At 35.7% G+C, this 17,333-nt stretch overlaps 1 pseudogene; it reads right to left on the bottom strand.

The window, feature by feature from the left end:
- Positions 1 to 15,824: 15,824 nt before the first annotated feature.
- Positions 15,825 to 16,737, bottom strand: LOC124989615 (olfactory receptor 2J3-like; annotated as a pseudogene).
- Between the last annotated feature and the right edge of the window lie 596 nt (positions 16,738 to 17,333).

A 17,333-nucleotide genomic window follows, 5' to 3' on the forward strand; every position in this document is an offset into this window, starting at 1 on the left:
AAGAAAATCACTTTTAGGAGCAGAAGTTTAAAAGGACTCTAAAAACTGATGTCAAATTTCAAGGAAGATGTTATTAATTATCTGTAAGAAGGAATTGCCTTCAATTATAAAAAAGGAGAACAAGTTTTGTTAATGAGGATCTGACTTATAACTGATGAATAATGAAAAATTTGTTGTTTCTTCTTTTGCAAACATTAAAGAAATTCTATCATTTATCATGAATGTCATATATTTGAGTAAAATATTTATGTAGACAATAATTTAATGTGTTATATAATAAATATTTTCACAAAAAATAATACTGGAAGGTGGAATTGTTCAACTTGCTACAATTGTGGAGACCGTTCTACATCTTGAGAGTTTATGATCCCCTTCCCCCAGAATGATTCTTGACAGCAAATATATAGTACTTGTGTACTATTAAGTTGCAGATTTCAGGTTCTTTGTATTTATATAATGTGAACACACTGGGAATCTGTGAAGGGCTAAAATGTGGAGAAAGTGGGAATTGGAATGTTGTAGTAGTGAAACTGTTTTAAAATATACTGTTGAAATTTATTTCTTGCCATAACCTCACATTCCTTCCATTGTTCTAGCAGTAGAGTCACCACATCATGGGACCTGAACTTTCTTTTACTCTCAGGAGACTCATTATCTCAGATTGCCTTTTCTTAAATGCAGTGAATCCTTTAGGTATATTTCCCTAGACTGTACAAATTATTTTCAAAGACACTGTATGAACTAATGACTAAAACCAACTGAATTTACTAAGTGACTCTTAGGCAAAAGTGACCATAATGGGATGATTAATAATTATTTTGATTAATTATTTTTGACTGCTTATCTATGTGTATCAATAGCTCTGTTAGTATGCATGTTGCATGTCTTTTTAAAGGATAATGAATACATTAATTTTGTTAACTATATTCTGAATATTATACTCCATTTGTACAAACATGATTCTTGTTACGAATATAATGCAATATTATAATCATGTAGGATTATGTCTACAAATTGGTAATTGATGTGATGTGACCAGGCAATTTTTAAAATTTTTAACTGTAGATAGACAAAATACCTTTATTTTTGTTTTATGTGGTGCCAAGTATTAAACCCAGTACCCCACATGTGCCAGGCAAGCACTCTACCTCTAAACCACAACCCTAGCCCCATGACCAGGAAATTTTGATTTGAGAGAAGTATCAGAAAAATTCTTTTAATTTTCAAATAACTGACAGTAATCAAGGTACTTTCAAGAGCATCTCACTTAAAACCACCAAAAATTATATGACTGTATAAAGACAATGAGATACATTCTTCTAAAATAATTATGATAAAAGGTTGACATTATTGTCTAAAAAATTTGTTAGAACATATTAGATGTAACTACCTGTGCGTTCAATATGAACTTTCTACTAATTATTCATTTTTATTCATGCAATAAGTAGTCAAAAGATCTGAAAACAGAACATGCTGATGATTTGGGGCAAATTATTTGCCCAAATATGCCTTTGGATCCCATGACTTAGCTAAAGTCAGTTTTCAGGGTTTTTTTTGTTTGTTTGTTTGTTTCTTCCAGGATCTAATTCCAGGATGCTGTGTTGCATTTACTTATGTTTTCCAGTCTCCTCAATCTTGGTTTCCTTTTTGTCATGATCTTGACATAAAAATGAGGCCACACAGAAGAATGAGACTGGGTATACCTGGGCTGGAAGCTGGAGCTATCTTCTGTGATTTCCTGGAAGACACATTTGTGCCAATAATCCTGTCCTTCAGCATTACAAAAAGAAGAGATAAATTGAGCATGTGCATTAGGAATCTACTGCACAAGACTAAATGTAAGATGAAGTGGACAAAAATGGAAGTCATCAGTTTTGATAGAGAGGAGAAATTCACAGGCTAAAGAAGCTGGTACTGCCACACAGTGACGCTCCCTTACTATAAGGAAAGACAGACGTCACTCTTGATTTTTCATGAAGTTGTATCACAAATTCATGAGTTCTATATAAATGCCATTTCACAAACTTTTACTTAAAGGTTAGGATTGGAAATGTGAGGATTTCAGAGCTTCTAGCTTACTTTGGGTGTGGTTGACTACAAGAATAGTCATGAGAGCTAAGTATTTATTGTCATACCTGATTTTGTCACAGATGATTGTGTGAAGTTAGTTACCTCTTCTCTTCCCATCAGTTTCCTTTTGCAAAGTGAGTAAATTTATCTCTGTCATACTGCTTAAATTAAAATTGCACACATTACATATAAATAATTTGAAATAGGGAAAACATTTAAAACAATATCTCTATGAAGGGAGTTTTGTTAGCTGATTTCTGCTTTAGACTACAAATTAAGAAGACTCATGAAAATATGGTTAGGATTCAATAACATATGTGTTATAATCACAGCACTCTAATGGAAATAAATGTTTAAACGTGTGAAAGAGAATTTATACATCTTATAAGCCAAAACAGGAGAATAGAGGACATAGAATTTTAAAATTGGAAAAAAAAGATTCAGGTACAGAATGATGGATGACAGATGACAAAATATGACCTTTTATTCATCTTCCCTCCACCGAGAACCATTATTTATAATAGCTATTCATATACATGTACAGCTCATATACATATTCATATACATGTACATATTCATATACATGTAACGGCTATTCATATACAAAAAAAGCTTTCACAAGTTACATAGTTGAAATGAGAAATTATAGTACCTAGTGTCTCAGAGAAATAAGAAAAAACATTGAGAAGAAGGAGAGTATCGCATTATCAGCATCACTTTTTTCCCAAGACCTGAGAGGCAACAAACAAAAAGAGAATACCACTCCAAATGGGGATGAATAATGAAGTGAGCAGTTGATATTGCACCCATCCCTTCTCAAGACAAACCCAGGACCAGGGCAGATCCTGTGATCCCAGGACTCAGTCTAGTCCACAAAAACCCTAGTCCATAGACCAGCACCTACACACCAACCTCTAGGTTGGAAACTATGTCGTCTAGGTCACATTCCAACACCAGGGTCCAGGCTCATCTGTGTGGTTCCAACAACTTCCAGTTGTTATTACTTCATGCTTCACACCTGGTAGAGTGTTTATTATGAAAACAATCAAAGGTAACAAATGTTGGTAAGGATATGAAGAAAAGGGAAATTTCCTCACTGTTGGAGGGAAGGTAAGTCATTTCATTATGGAAAACACTATGAAAATTTCTAAAAAAAATTTTTTATCTACAATATGATGAAAACAAAATCTCCCTTTTGAGTATGTATCTAAAGCAACTGAAATCCCAATGTCAAAGATACCTTCTGTACATCCATATTAATTACAACATTATTCCCAATAGCCAAAATGTGGAAAATTCTGAGTATCTACTGATAAATGAATGAATAAGTTAAATGCATTATGTATGTATATAGGATGTGTGTATGTGTGTGTGTGTGTGTGTGTGTACATACACATTAGAATAGCTTAGAAAAAAAAGAAACCCTGATATCTTGAAAACATGGCAAACTGGAGGACATTATGATGAGTGAATCCCTGAAAACAATAAAAAATACTGCATGTTCTCACTTATATGTGAATCTAAATATGCTGAATTCATAAAAGTACAGACAACTTGAATGCTTCTTGTCAATTGGTCTGGAGATTCAGAAGAAAATGGGAGTCTTTCCATGGGGCGCGATCCAAGATGGTGGACTAGAGGGGGACTGCATCCCCAGTCGCTCCAGAACCCAGGAATTAAGAAGGGGAGGCATTGAGAGACTCGGACCAAAATAGAGCCACGGGTGAGTCTGCCCACTGGGTAAAGTTCGGTCCGGGTGGCAGGCCCAGATAGAGGTGGCTTATCGGAACAGGGCAGGGCAGCTAGAGTCTTCCACAGGCAACTCTGCGCAATCTGGTGCTGGGCCCCTCCCACACAGCCAGCTTCTCCAGGTTCTCAGAGCAGGCCCCCTACTGAGAGCCTTTCTGATCAGAACAAGCTCCAAGTCCCGGAGCCAGCGCAGCATGCTCTGGCCCGCAAACAGCTTCAGGGACCAGGACAGGGCAGCCAGCGACCTCCCCAAGCAGCCTGGACCCCTGCGGTGGGAGGTGCCTTTTAAGGCTAGCTTCTTGGAACAGACCGCCCAGTGAGAGCTTTTCTACAAAGAGACAGCCACAAGTCCCTGAGCCAACAGAGAGCTTCAATCCCCAAGCAGCATCTGGGATCAGGGCAGGGCAGCCAGAGACTTCTTCAGGCGGCTCTGCCCACTCCGGCCACAGGCTCTTTCCACAGGGCGATCCAAGATGGCGACCTAGAGGGTGACTGCATCTCCAGTCGCTCCAGACCCCAGGACTCAAGAAGGGGAGTCATCAAGAGACTTGGACAAAAGTAGAGTCACGGGGTAGGTCTCCCCCACTGGGCGAAACTTGGCCTGGGTGCCAGGCACAGATAGGGGTGGGGTTATCATAGCAGGGTAGGGCAGCTAGAGTATTCCCAAGGTAGCCTTCCACACTCTGGTGGTGGGCTCCCCCCACAGGGCCAGCTGCACAGTGCAGGCCACCAGTGAGAGCCTTTCCGCACAGAGCCAGCTCCAAGCCCTGGAACCAGTAGGGGCTAGGGGCAGCTTTCTTCAGAAGCACTGCATTATCAAGTTCCTCCAAGACTTCAGGCTACTGAAGGCTGGGAGGTGACACACTGGAAATCTACTGGGACACTATAAGCCAATAGAGGAAATCTGCAATATCTCAGATTCCCACTGACATCTGACCAATATGAGAAAACAAGGGAAGAAAATGTCCCAAACAAACCTAGATACTACATCAATAAAACCCAATGACAGCACAGCAGAAGAAATGTCAGAAAGGGAGTTCAGAATGTACATAATTAAAACGATCAGGGAAGCAAATGAGGAGATGAAAGAGCAAATGCAGGCATTGAAGGAGGAGATGAAAGAGCAAATGCAGGCATTAAATGATCGCACCAATCAACAGTTAAAAGACCAAATACGGGAAGCAAGAGATCATTTCAATAAGGAGTTAGAGATACTGAAAAACAAACAAACTAAAATACTTGAAATGAAGGAAACAATAAACCAAGTTAAAAACTCCATAGAAAGCATAACCAATAGGGTACAGAACACCTGGAAGACAGAACCTCAGACATTGACCAAAAAATATTTAATCTTGAAAACAAAGTTGGCCAAACAGAGAAGATGGTAAGAAATCATGAACAGAATCTACAAGAATTATGAGATATCATGAAAAGGCCAAATTTGAGAATTATTGGGATTGAGGAAGGCTTAGAGAAACAAACTAAAGGAATGAACAATCTATTCAATGAAATAATATCAGAAAATTTCCCAAATCTGAAGAATGAAATGGAAAACCAAGTACAAGAGGCTTATAGAACTCCAAACATACAAAATTACAACAGACCCACACCAAGGCACATTATTATGAAGATACCTAACATACAAAATACAGACAGAATTTTAAAGGCAGCGAGAGAAAAGAATCAAATTACATTCAGAGGGAAACCAATAAGAATATCAGCAGATTTTTCAATCCAGACCCTAAAAGCTAGAAGGGCCTGGAACAACATATACCAAGCCCTGAAAGAAAATGGATGCCAACCAAGAATCTTATACCCAGCAAAACTTACCTTCAAATTTGATGATGAAAAAAGATACTTCCATGATAAACAAAAGCTAAAAGAATTTGCAAAAAGAAAGCCAGCATTACAGAACATTCTCAGCAAAATATTCCATGAGGAAGAGATGAAAAACAACGATGCAAATCAGCAACAGGAGGCGCTAGCCTAAAGGAATAGCCAAATAAAGGAGAAACCAAATCATGTCAAAAAACAAATATGAGTCAATTGACTGGGAATACAAATCATATCACAATAATAACCCTGAATGTTAATGGCCTGAACTTGTCAATCAAAAGACATAGACCGGCAGATTGGATTAAAAAGAAAAATCCAACAATATGCTGCCTGCAAGAGACTCATCTCATAGAAAGAGATACCCATAGACTAAAGGTGAAAGGATGGGGAAAAACATACCATGCACACGGACACAGCAAAAAAGCTGGAGTATCCATCCTCATTTCAGATAATGTGGACTTCAAGCCAAAACTAGTCAGAAGGGATAAAGAAGGACATTACATGCTGCTTAAGGGAAGCATAAATCAGCAAGACATAACAATCATAAATATCTATGCCCCGAACATTGGCTTATCCATGTACATCAAACAAATCCTTCTTAATTCCAGAAATCAAATAGACCACAACACAATAATACTAGGCAATTTTAACACACCTCTCTCACCACTGGATAGATCGTCCAAACAAAAATTGAATAAAGAAACCATAGATCTCAATAACACAATCAACAATTTAGACTTAACCAACATATATAGAATATACCATCCAACAAAGAACGAATACACTTTCTTCTCAGCAGCACATGGATCCTTCTCTAAAATAGACCATATTATATGCCACAAAGCTATTGTTAGCAAATACAAGAAGATAGAGATACTACCTTGTACTCTATCAGATCATAATGGATTGAAATTAGAAATAAATGATAGAATAAAAAACAGAAACATCTCCAATACCTGGAAATTAAATAATACACTATTATATGATGAATGGATAACAGAAGACATGAGGAGGGAAATAAAAAAATTCTTAGAAGTAAACAAGAACAAAGACACATCATATCAAAATCTCTGGGACACTATGAAAGCATTACTGAGAGGAAGATTTATTTCATGGGGCACATTCAAAAAAAGAAGTAGAAATCAACAAATAAACGACTTAACACTACCGCTCAAAGCACTAGAAAAAGAAGAGCAGACCAATAACAAAAGTAGTAGAAGACAGGAAATAGTTAAAATCAAAGCCAAAATCAACAAAATTGAAACAAAAGAAACAATTGGAAAAATTAACAAAATAAATAGTTGGTTCTTTGAAAAAATAAACAAAATTGATAAACCCTTAGCCACACTAACAAAGAGAAAGAGGGAGAAAATTCAAATTACTAAAATTTGGAATGAACAAGGAAACATCACAACAGACACGACTGAAATACAAAACATAATTAGAAGCTATTTTGAAAATCTATACTCCAACAAAACAGAAAACCTCGAAGACATCAACAAATTTCTAGAGACATATGAATTACCTAAACTGAACGGGGAGGACATACACAACTTAAATAAACCAATTTCAAGCAATGAAATAGAAGAGGTCATCAAAAGCCTACCAACAAAAAAAGTCCGGGACCAGATGGATTCTCAGCCGAGTTCTACAAAACCTTTAAAGAAGAGCTCATTCCAATACTCCTCAAAGTATTCCATGAAATAGAAGAGGAGGGAACCCTCCCAAACTCATTCTATGAAGCCAATATCACCCTGATACCTAAACCAGACAGAGACACATTGAGGAAAGAAATTTTCAGACCAATATCCTTAATGAACATCGATGCAACAATTCTCAACAAAATTTTAGCAAATCGCATACAAATATATATTAAAAAGATAGTGCACCACGATCAAGTGGGTTTTATCCCAGGGATGCAAGGTTGGTTCAACATTCAGAAATCAATAAATGTCATTCACCATATCAACAGACTTAAAGTTAAGAATCACATGATTATTTCAATAGATGCAGAAAAAGCATTCGATAAAATACAGCACCCCTTCATGCTCAAAACACTAGAAAAAATAGGGATAGTGGGAACATTCCTTAACATTATAAAGGCAATCTACGCTAAGCCCATGGCCAATATCATTCTAAATGGTGAAAAACTGAAAGCGTTCCCCCTAAAAACTGGAACAAGGCAGGGATGCCCTCTTTCACCGCTTCTATTCAACATCGTCCTTGAGACTCTAGCCAGAGCAATTAGACAAACCAAAGAAATTAAAGGGATACGAATTGGAAAAGAAGAACTCAAACTATCCCTGTTCGCTGATGACATGATTGTATATTTAGAGGAACCTGGAAATTCCACCAGAAAACTTTTAGAACTCATAAGTGAATTCAGTAAAGTAGCAGGTTACAAGATCAATGCTCATAAATCCAATGCATTTTTGTTCATAAGTGATGAATCCTCAGAAAGGGAATTTAGGAAAACTACCCCATTCACAATAGCATCGAAAAAAATAAAATACTTGGGAATCAATCTCACAAAAGAGGTGAAAGACCTCTACAATGAGAACTACAGAACACTAAAGAAAGAAATTCAAGAAAACCTTAGAAGATGGAAAGATCTCCCATGTTCCTGGATAGGCAGAATTAATATCGTCAAAATGGCCATACTACCAAAAGTGCTATACAGATTCAATGCAATTCCAATTAAAATCCCAATGATGTACCTTGCAGAAATAGAGCAAGCAATTATGAAATTCATCTGGAAGAATAAAAAACCTAGAATAGCTAAAGCAATCCTAAGTAGCAAGAACAAAGCAGGGGGTATTGCAATACCAGATCTTCAACTCTACTACAAAGCAGTAGTAACAAAAACGGCATGGTATTGGTACCAAAATAGACAGGTAGATCAATGGTACAGAATAGAGGGCATGGACACAAACCCAAATAAATACAATTTTCTCATACTAGACAAAGGTTCCAAAAATATGCAATGGAGAAAAGATAGCCTCTTCAACAAATGGTGCTGGGAAAACTGGAAAACCATATGCAACAGAATGAAATTAAACCCCTATCTCTCACCCTACACAAAACTCAACTCAAAATGGATCAAGGACCTCGGAATCAGATCAGAGACCCTGCATCTTATACAAGAAAAAGTAGGTCCAAATCTTCAACTTGTTGGCTTAGGATCAGACTTCCTTAACAGGACTCCCATAGCACAAGAAATAAAAGCAAGAATCAACAACTGGGATAGATTCAAACTAAAAAGCTTTCTCTCAGCAAAGGAAACTATCAGCAATGTGAAGAGAGAGCCTACAGAGTGGGAGAATATCTTTGCCAACCAAACTTCAGATAGAGCGCTAATTTCCAGAATCTATAAAGAACTCAAAAAATTTTACATGAAGAATACAAATAATCCAATCAACAAATGGGCTAAGGAAATGAACAGACACTTCACAGACGAAGATGTACAAGCAATCAACAGATATATGAAAAAATGTTCAACATCCCTAGTAATAAGGGAAATGCAAATCAAAACTCCCCTAAGATTTCATCTCACCCCAATTAGAATGGCGATTATCAAGAACACAAGCAACAATAGGTGTTTGCGAGGATGTGGTGAAAAAGGAACACTCATACATTGCTGGTGGGGTTGCAAATTAGTGCAGCCACTCTGGAAAGCAGTATGGAGATTCCTCACAAAGCTCGGAATGGAAACGCCATTTGACCCAGCTATCCCACTCCTTGGCCTATACCCAAAGGACTTAAAATCATCATACTACAGAGATACAGCCACATCAATGTTCATTGCTGCTCAATTCACCATAGCCAGATTGTGGAACCAACCTAGATGCCCATCAGTTGATGAATGGATAAAGAAACTGTGGCATATATATACAATGGAATATTACTCCGTAATGAGGAATGATAAAATTATGGCATTTGCAGGCAAATGGATGAAATTGGAGAATATCATGCTAAGTGAGATAAGCCAATCTCAAAAAACTAAAGGACGAATGATCTCGCTGATCAGCGGATGAGGACATATATTGGGGGGTGGGAAGGGTTAGCATTAGGTTTAGGGTTAGTTTTAGTGTTAGGGATAAGGAGCGTGGTAAGAATGAAGGAAAGAAGGACTGTATAGAGGGAAAAGAGGGATGGGAGGGGTGGGGGAAAGGGAAAAAAATAATGAATCAAACATCATTGCCCTATGTAAATGTATGATTACATAAATGGTATGCCTTGACTCCATGTACAAATAGAGAAACAACATGTATCCCATTTGTGTACAATAATAATAAAAAAAATAATAAAAAAAGAAGAAAATGGGAAATGGGAAAATCTTGATCAAAGGAGAAAAATTTTAATTTAACAGGAGATATATTAAGTTGACTTCTACAACATGGTGACTATAATTAATGCCACTCTTTACCTGCAATTTTCTAAATTAAATCACTTATATCTTAAGTGATTTCAATGTACAAAAAATGCATATGAAGAGATGAATATGTCAATCAACTTGAATAAATAATTTCATATGTGCTTATATCAAGATATATTGTACACCATAAATAAATAGAGGAAAAAGTTTATGTGGTGAAAGATGAGAATGCTGCACAAGTTGTCCAAAGCTATAATGCTATCCACAGTGCCAGATATTTCAAAGTAATTATTTGTGTTTTTTTATTTTTAAAATTTGTATTTAAGTAGGCCACTATAAACTGGAAAAGGGAACAATTCAACAAGAAGATATAATTATAGTAATTATTTATGCCCCAAATGTCAGTGCACCTTTATTACATCAAGAAAAAAAAAAAAAGACAATATTGACATTAAATCCTGATAGACCTCAATAGAATAACACTGGGGGATTCCAAAAAACCCCTATCACCAATAGATAGATCATGAAACATAAAATCAAAACAGACATTTCTGACTTTAATAGTACTATAAATAAAATAGATCTAACACAAATTCTACAGAATATTTTACCCAAAAGTACCAAATTCAATTTCTTCTCAGCAGTTTATGAAATCTTTTCCAAAACAGATAATATTCTATGTCACAATGTAAGTCTTAGCAAATACTGAAACACTGATATAATCCCATGCATCCTATCAGATAATAATGGAATGAAACCAGAAATCACAGCAAGAAAATTATGGAAACCATATAAACATATAGCAATTGAATAATACTTTTTAAAATGAGGAATTCATCATGGAAGAAATTAGAGAAATTAAGAAGAAATTCTTAAAAACAAAAACAAAAAAACAGATAAAATATACAAAAATCTCTGGGACAGTATGAAGGCAGTTCTAAGAGGAATGTTTATAACAGTCAGTGCCTACATTAAAAAAGTATATAAAGATTGCAAATAAATATATTCATGCTATCCCTCAAGGCAATAGAAAAGGAAGAATAAACTAGTTTAAAAAGCAGTAGAATACAGGAAATAATTAGGATCAGAGTCATAATTAATGAAATTGAGAATAAAAAAATCAATACACAAGATCAACACAACAAAAAATTGGTTATTTGGAACGATAAACAAGATTGATAAATGATAAATCCCTAGCTAAACTCACCAAAAGAAAGAAAGAAACCAAAATTAACAAAATTCATGATGAAAAAGGAAGTATCACTTCACACACTTCAGAAATCCAGAGGATCATTAGAAAATATTTTGAAAATTTACCCACCAATAAACTGGGAACTCTAAAAGACACTGTCCAATTTCTAGACACATAAAGACTGGCCCAAATCAAACAAAAAGATATAGAAAATATAAACAGACTAATATCAAGCAATGAAATTGAAACAGCAATTAAAAACCTTCCAACAATGAAAAATCCAGGACCAGATGGATTCTTATCTGAATTCTACCAGATGTCTTTAGAAGATTTAAAACCAGTCTTCCTAAAATCATTTCATGAAATTAAAAGGGAAGGAACATACCCAAATATATTTTATGGAGCCAGTATAACCCTGATACAAAAACCAAAGATATACCAAGAAAATAAAACTATAGACCAATATCCCTGATGAACATAAATACAAAAAATACTTAACAAAATATTAGCAAACCACATTCAAACTTACATGAAGAATATAGTATACCATGATCAAGTGAGTTTCATTCCAGAGAGCAGGGTTGGTTCAACGTACAAAAATTAATAAAAGTAACTCAACACATAAATAGAATCAAGGACAAGAATCATATGTTCATCTCAGTAGATGCAAAAAAGGCCTTTGAAAAAATCCATCACCCATCCAATTTAAAAACACTGGAGAAACTATTGGCAAAATATACTTATCTAACCATGTAAAAGGCTATATGTGATAAACCCAAGGGCATTATCATACTCAACAGAGAAAAACTCTTAATGGTTTCTTCTAAAGTCAGGAAAAAGACAAGGATGTCCTCTCCCACCACTCCTAGTCAACATAATCCTTGAAACTCTGCCCAGAGTACTCAGGCGAGAGAAAGAAATTAAAGGAATTCAAATAGGAAAAGAGGCCAAATTATCTCTTTGCTGATGACATGATCCTATACATAAAACACCTAAAAAACTCCACTAGAAGACTTCTAGTGCTGATAAATATATTTAGTAAAGTAGCAGGATACAAGATAAACATCCATAAATCAATATCTTTCCCATACTCCAGTAGTGATTCTACTGAGAAAGAAAACAGAAAAACTATCCCATTCCACAACAACTAAAATAAAATAAAATACTTGGGAAATAATATTACCAAGGAGATGAAATACTTCTAAAATGAAAATTATGGAATATGGAAGAAAGAATTTGAAAAGGACTTTAGAAGTTGGAAAGACCTACCATGTTCTTGGGTACACAGAATTAATAATATGAAAAAGGTCATATTACCAAAACATCATACAGATTTAATGTAATCCTTTTCAAAATATCGGTGGTCTTCTTCACAGAACTAGAAAAATAAGTCCTAAAATTCATTTGGAAGAAGAAAAAATCCAGAATAGCCAAAACCATCTTGAGAAAGAAGAGTGATTCTGGAGGCATCATAATACCTGATCTCAAATTATACTACAGCACGATAGTAACAAAAACACCATGGTATTGGCATCAAAATAGACATAAAGACCAATGCAATAGAATAAAAGACAGAAACAAACCCGCATAGTTCTAGTCGTCTGATCCTTGAAAAAAGTTCCCAAAATATATGTTGGATAAAAGATAAACTTTTCCACAAATGGTACTAAGGAAACTGGATATGCATATGCAGAAAAATGAAACTAGATTCTTTTCTCTCACCCTGTAGAAAATACAAATCACAGTGGATCAAAGACTTAGAAATTAGACTAGTAACCTTGCAACTGCTAGAAGAAAATGAAGGGTATACATTCCAACATACTGGCACAGGCACTGACTTCCTTAACAAGACCCCTAAAATACAAGAAAAGAAAAACCAATAATTGATAAGTGGGATGCCATCAAATTAGAAAGCTTCCACACCTCAAAGGATGTGAGCATGAAGAGAGAACCTGCAGAACTGAAGAAAATCTTTGCTTGCCACTCTTCTGACAGCAGATTAATTATCTAAAACATATAAAGAATTTAAAGAAAGAAAGAAAGAGAGAGAGAAAGAAGGAAGAAGGAAGGAAGGAAGGAAGGAAGGAAGGAAGGAAGGAAGGAAGGAAGAAAGAAAGGACCTAATCAAGAAGAAATGGGCAAAAGAACTAAACAGACATTTCTCAAAACAAAAAAATGCATATGACCAACAAATATATGAAAAAAATGTTCAGCATCTGTAACAATCAGGGAAATACAAATCAAAATTATATTAAGATTTTATTTCACTCCATTCATAATGAAACTTATCAAGAATACAAATATATTCAGTATTGGGGAAGATATGGGGGGGGAAGTACACTTATACATTGTTGGGACAACAAATGATTGCAACTGGTCTAGAAAACATAATGGAGATTTCTCACAGAATTACAAATGAAACCAAAAGTTGACTCACTTATCCCACTCCTACTCCAGTATTTATCCCAAAGAATTAAAATCAGCATACTATAGAGATTTGGCTACATCAATGTTTCCAGCAGCACAACTCACAATAGCCAAGATAAGGAATCAGCCTGGGTGCCCATCAGTAAATGAATGGATTAAGAAATTGTGTTTTACTCAGCCATAAGTTTTAGTGTTTGTCAGCACTTAATAGAGAATATCATACTAAGGGAAATAGCCAGATTAAAAAAAATCAAGGATTGAATGTTTTCTCTGATATGTGGAAGCTACAGCAACGTCTTGGGTAGGGCATGAAGGGTTGGATATCATAATGATTTAGGGAAGATCAGCAGAATAGAATAAGGATACTGAGGTTGAGGGAGAAGGACAGGAAAGGGGAGGAAATGTAGAATGAAATTGACAAAATTACAGTATGTGCATGTAGAAATGTATGAAAGGGAATTCTGTCTACATGTGAGTCTACAAAGCATCAATTAAAAATAAATAAATAGAGAAGTGGAAGTTAGACCAGTAGAGTAGAGGAAGGGGAATTTGAGGGGTGGGGAGAAGCAAGGGAAAGGGGGATAATGAGGGACTGAAATGGAGTAAATTAAATTCCATGTATGTTTGATCATGCCAGGATGAACCCAACTATTAGGTACAATATAATGCACCAACAAAAGAAGAAAAGACAAAAAATGAATACTATCTATGTACTTTGAAACAAATTTGTATTCACGTGTTATTTTACTCTATATACTCTTTATTATTGCTGGAGATCTTTTTATATACACGATTGCTGCTTCTCAATTTCATGGGTAGTAGGTTAAGGACAAAGGAGCACACACCCTTGCTATTGTTCAGGTCAAGTTGGAGAGTAAGGTAGAGTCACATACACAATAAAAGAACAACTGAACAGAATCAGCTCAATTACAAGCCACATAGGAAACTGAAGGTGATTTGGGGGTGTAGTTTTATTGTATAATGTAAGAAATAGTATTTGAATTAATTATAGCTAAATTTTAATGGCCTCAAAGATCATAGCTAACAACTGCCTTACAGAAAAAATTCAAGCATTGCCAAGATGCTACTTTATATTGAATTCTTCTTTATTCAGTAGTCCATTCCAGTTTTTATGACAAACAATTAAAAGGGTGACAATCATACTTCACTTATTTTAGACGGAGGTGGGTGATAATATAGACAGAAAATATTTCTTATATAAGATACATTTCTTTATTTGGAAAAATGTAAGTTGGCTTTCATAATATAATTGGTAACTGCAAATATTAGAAAACTTTTCCATAAGACAGTATTAATAAAAAATTTTTGCAATATATTTTCAAGTGATTATTTTAAAAATATATTGGTTTCTAGTTATTACTGGAGGCTAGTTCTCCATCAGCTTCATATATTCTCTATAGTTATTTCACTATTTGGTGCTCTAAGCATTTACTTTACATGATTATATGCTGACTGTGATGATCATTACTTGACAAGCTATCAGCACTTCCAAGCACCTTCTATACTTATATGTTTCTTACTGCCATCCAAAAAAGAAAAAAAAGAAGAAGAAGGATGTAAAATAACTACTTCTGGTGCATACTGCACAGGTGTTTTTGCTACAATTTATGAATTTATCCATACTGTGATAGGAAAAATGCAAATTAAAATTATCCCCAAATTTACTCTTCAACACAGTATAGCAGTTTTGGAGAAAAAGAAATTCATTTGTTTTACTACATCTTTATCTAAATCACAGATATAAAATAAAAGTATTCCTAGAAAGAAATAAAAAGCACACATTCTAGAGATTTTTAAGTTAATGATAGCATCTTTCCATCAGAATTTAAAAAAAAAATTCTCTTTCACATATGTTTAAAACCAGTTCCATGCATCATTCTCAATTAAGAAAATACTTTGGACTCTAGGATTGTGATGTGGAAGAAAAATCACTGTTGGTGGTTGATCCTTAATTTAATGACTCTGTTCTCCACAGTAAATGGTATTTATGCAGATTGCTTTGATTTGTATCAGTTAGAAAAAACTTTGTTGCCTTTCAAGAGTAGTTGCTTAGTAAATGCTGACTGAGTGAAAGGGTGGTAGATGAATGGATGGACAGATGAACCATTGGTGAAGAGATGCACCATTACACTGTGAATGTCACAATCATACAGGTTATTCTCGCCCCATTAATCTCTTAACTGCCCCTCTCACATCTTTATTTCTGAGGGTACAGATGAGTGGATTGAGGCTCGGTGTGACAACAGTATAAAAGAGGGCAATGAACTTGCCTCGTTCTTGAGAATTTTCTGATGGGGGCTGGAGATACATGCACAAGGCTGGAATGTAAAACAGGGAAACCACCATAAGATGGGCTCCACATGTCCCAAAGGCTTTCTGAAGTCCAGTAGTTGACTGCCTGAGCAATGGCACCATAGGACGTCAGAATGAGGATGAGAGGCATGAGAGCAAACAGAGAGGTTGTGACCATAATGGTCATCTCATTAGCACGAGTGTCAACACAAGATAATTGCAGGAGTGCAGGTACTTCACAGAAGAAATGATCCATTTGTCGATTTCCACACAGGGGTACCCAGAGGATAAAGAGGGGATGGACTGCTGAGTTGGTAAATCCACATGCCCAAGAAGCCACAGCAAGCAAGTGGCACAGTCGAGGGTGCATGAGGACAGTGTAATGCAAGGGTTTACACACAGCCACATAACGGTCATAGGACATCACCACCAACAGGATACACACTGTTGTTCCCAGTGCAAGGACAAAGTAAAGTTGAACCATGCAACCTGCATAAGATATGGTCTTCTCTGGACCCCAGAGGTTCACCAGCAGTTGGGGGATGGAGCTGGTGGTGTAGCAGAGATCCAGGAAAGAGAGGTTTGAGAGGAAGAAGTACATGGGAGTGTGGAGATGGGAATCCAGGTAAGACAAGATGATGATGAACGTGTTGCCTGTCAGTGTCATCAGGTAGAACATCAAGATAATCACAAAGAAAACTACTTCCAGGTGAGGCCAATTGGAAAAACCCAATAAAATGAAGTAACCTTTGGAGGTAACATTAACCATTTCCATTGTTAATCATTTTCTGTTACCTGGGAGGGAAAATCATATAAACTCACAAAAAAGTGGTGAATTACTTTCAAGAATCCAGGAAAATGTGAAAAGGAACAAGTCAATAACAAGGCCATGCCTCTCTTCAAGATTTGTACAATTTGAGTATGAAATAAAACTATTCCAATAATCAACTAAACAACTTATGAATCCCTAAGTTCATTCTGATACAAAAACTTAAAAAGTAAAGTTTGAAGAAAAAAGAAAAAAACTCTTCCATGAGCTAGCAGCCGATTTATAAATATAAAAGGAATTATTTAGAAAATATGTGAATGCAAAATTAGTGGGCAAATATTTGGTGAAGGAGAGGTTATTTACATCTCCACAAGTTACTTGCTAATTACAAAGTAAAAAATAGTGAACTTTACATTTGAAGAACCTGGTGGACACGCCCACTACCGTGAGATGAATGCCAGCCTCAGAGCAATACTGAGTGAAACCAACCTCATGTGGTGGCTGATGAGATGCTCTCGACTGGTCATGATGTTAATCAGTGAGATTATTTCCAAAAATACACAGTCTAATTCTTTTTTAAAAATATTTTTAGATGTTGATAT

The sequence above is a fragment of the Sciurus carolinensis genome, chromosome 7, assembly GCF_902686445.1.
Source record: "Sciurus carolinensis chromosome 7, mSciCar1.2, whole genome shotgun sequence".
Lineage (NCBI taxonomy): Eukaryota > Metazoa > Chordata > Mammalia > Rodentia > Sciuridae > Sciurus > Sciurus carolinensis.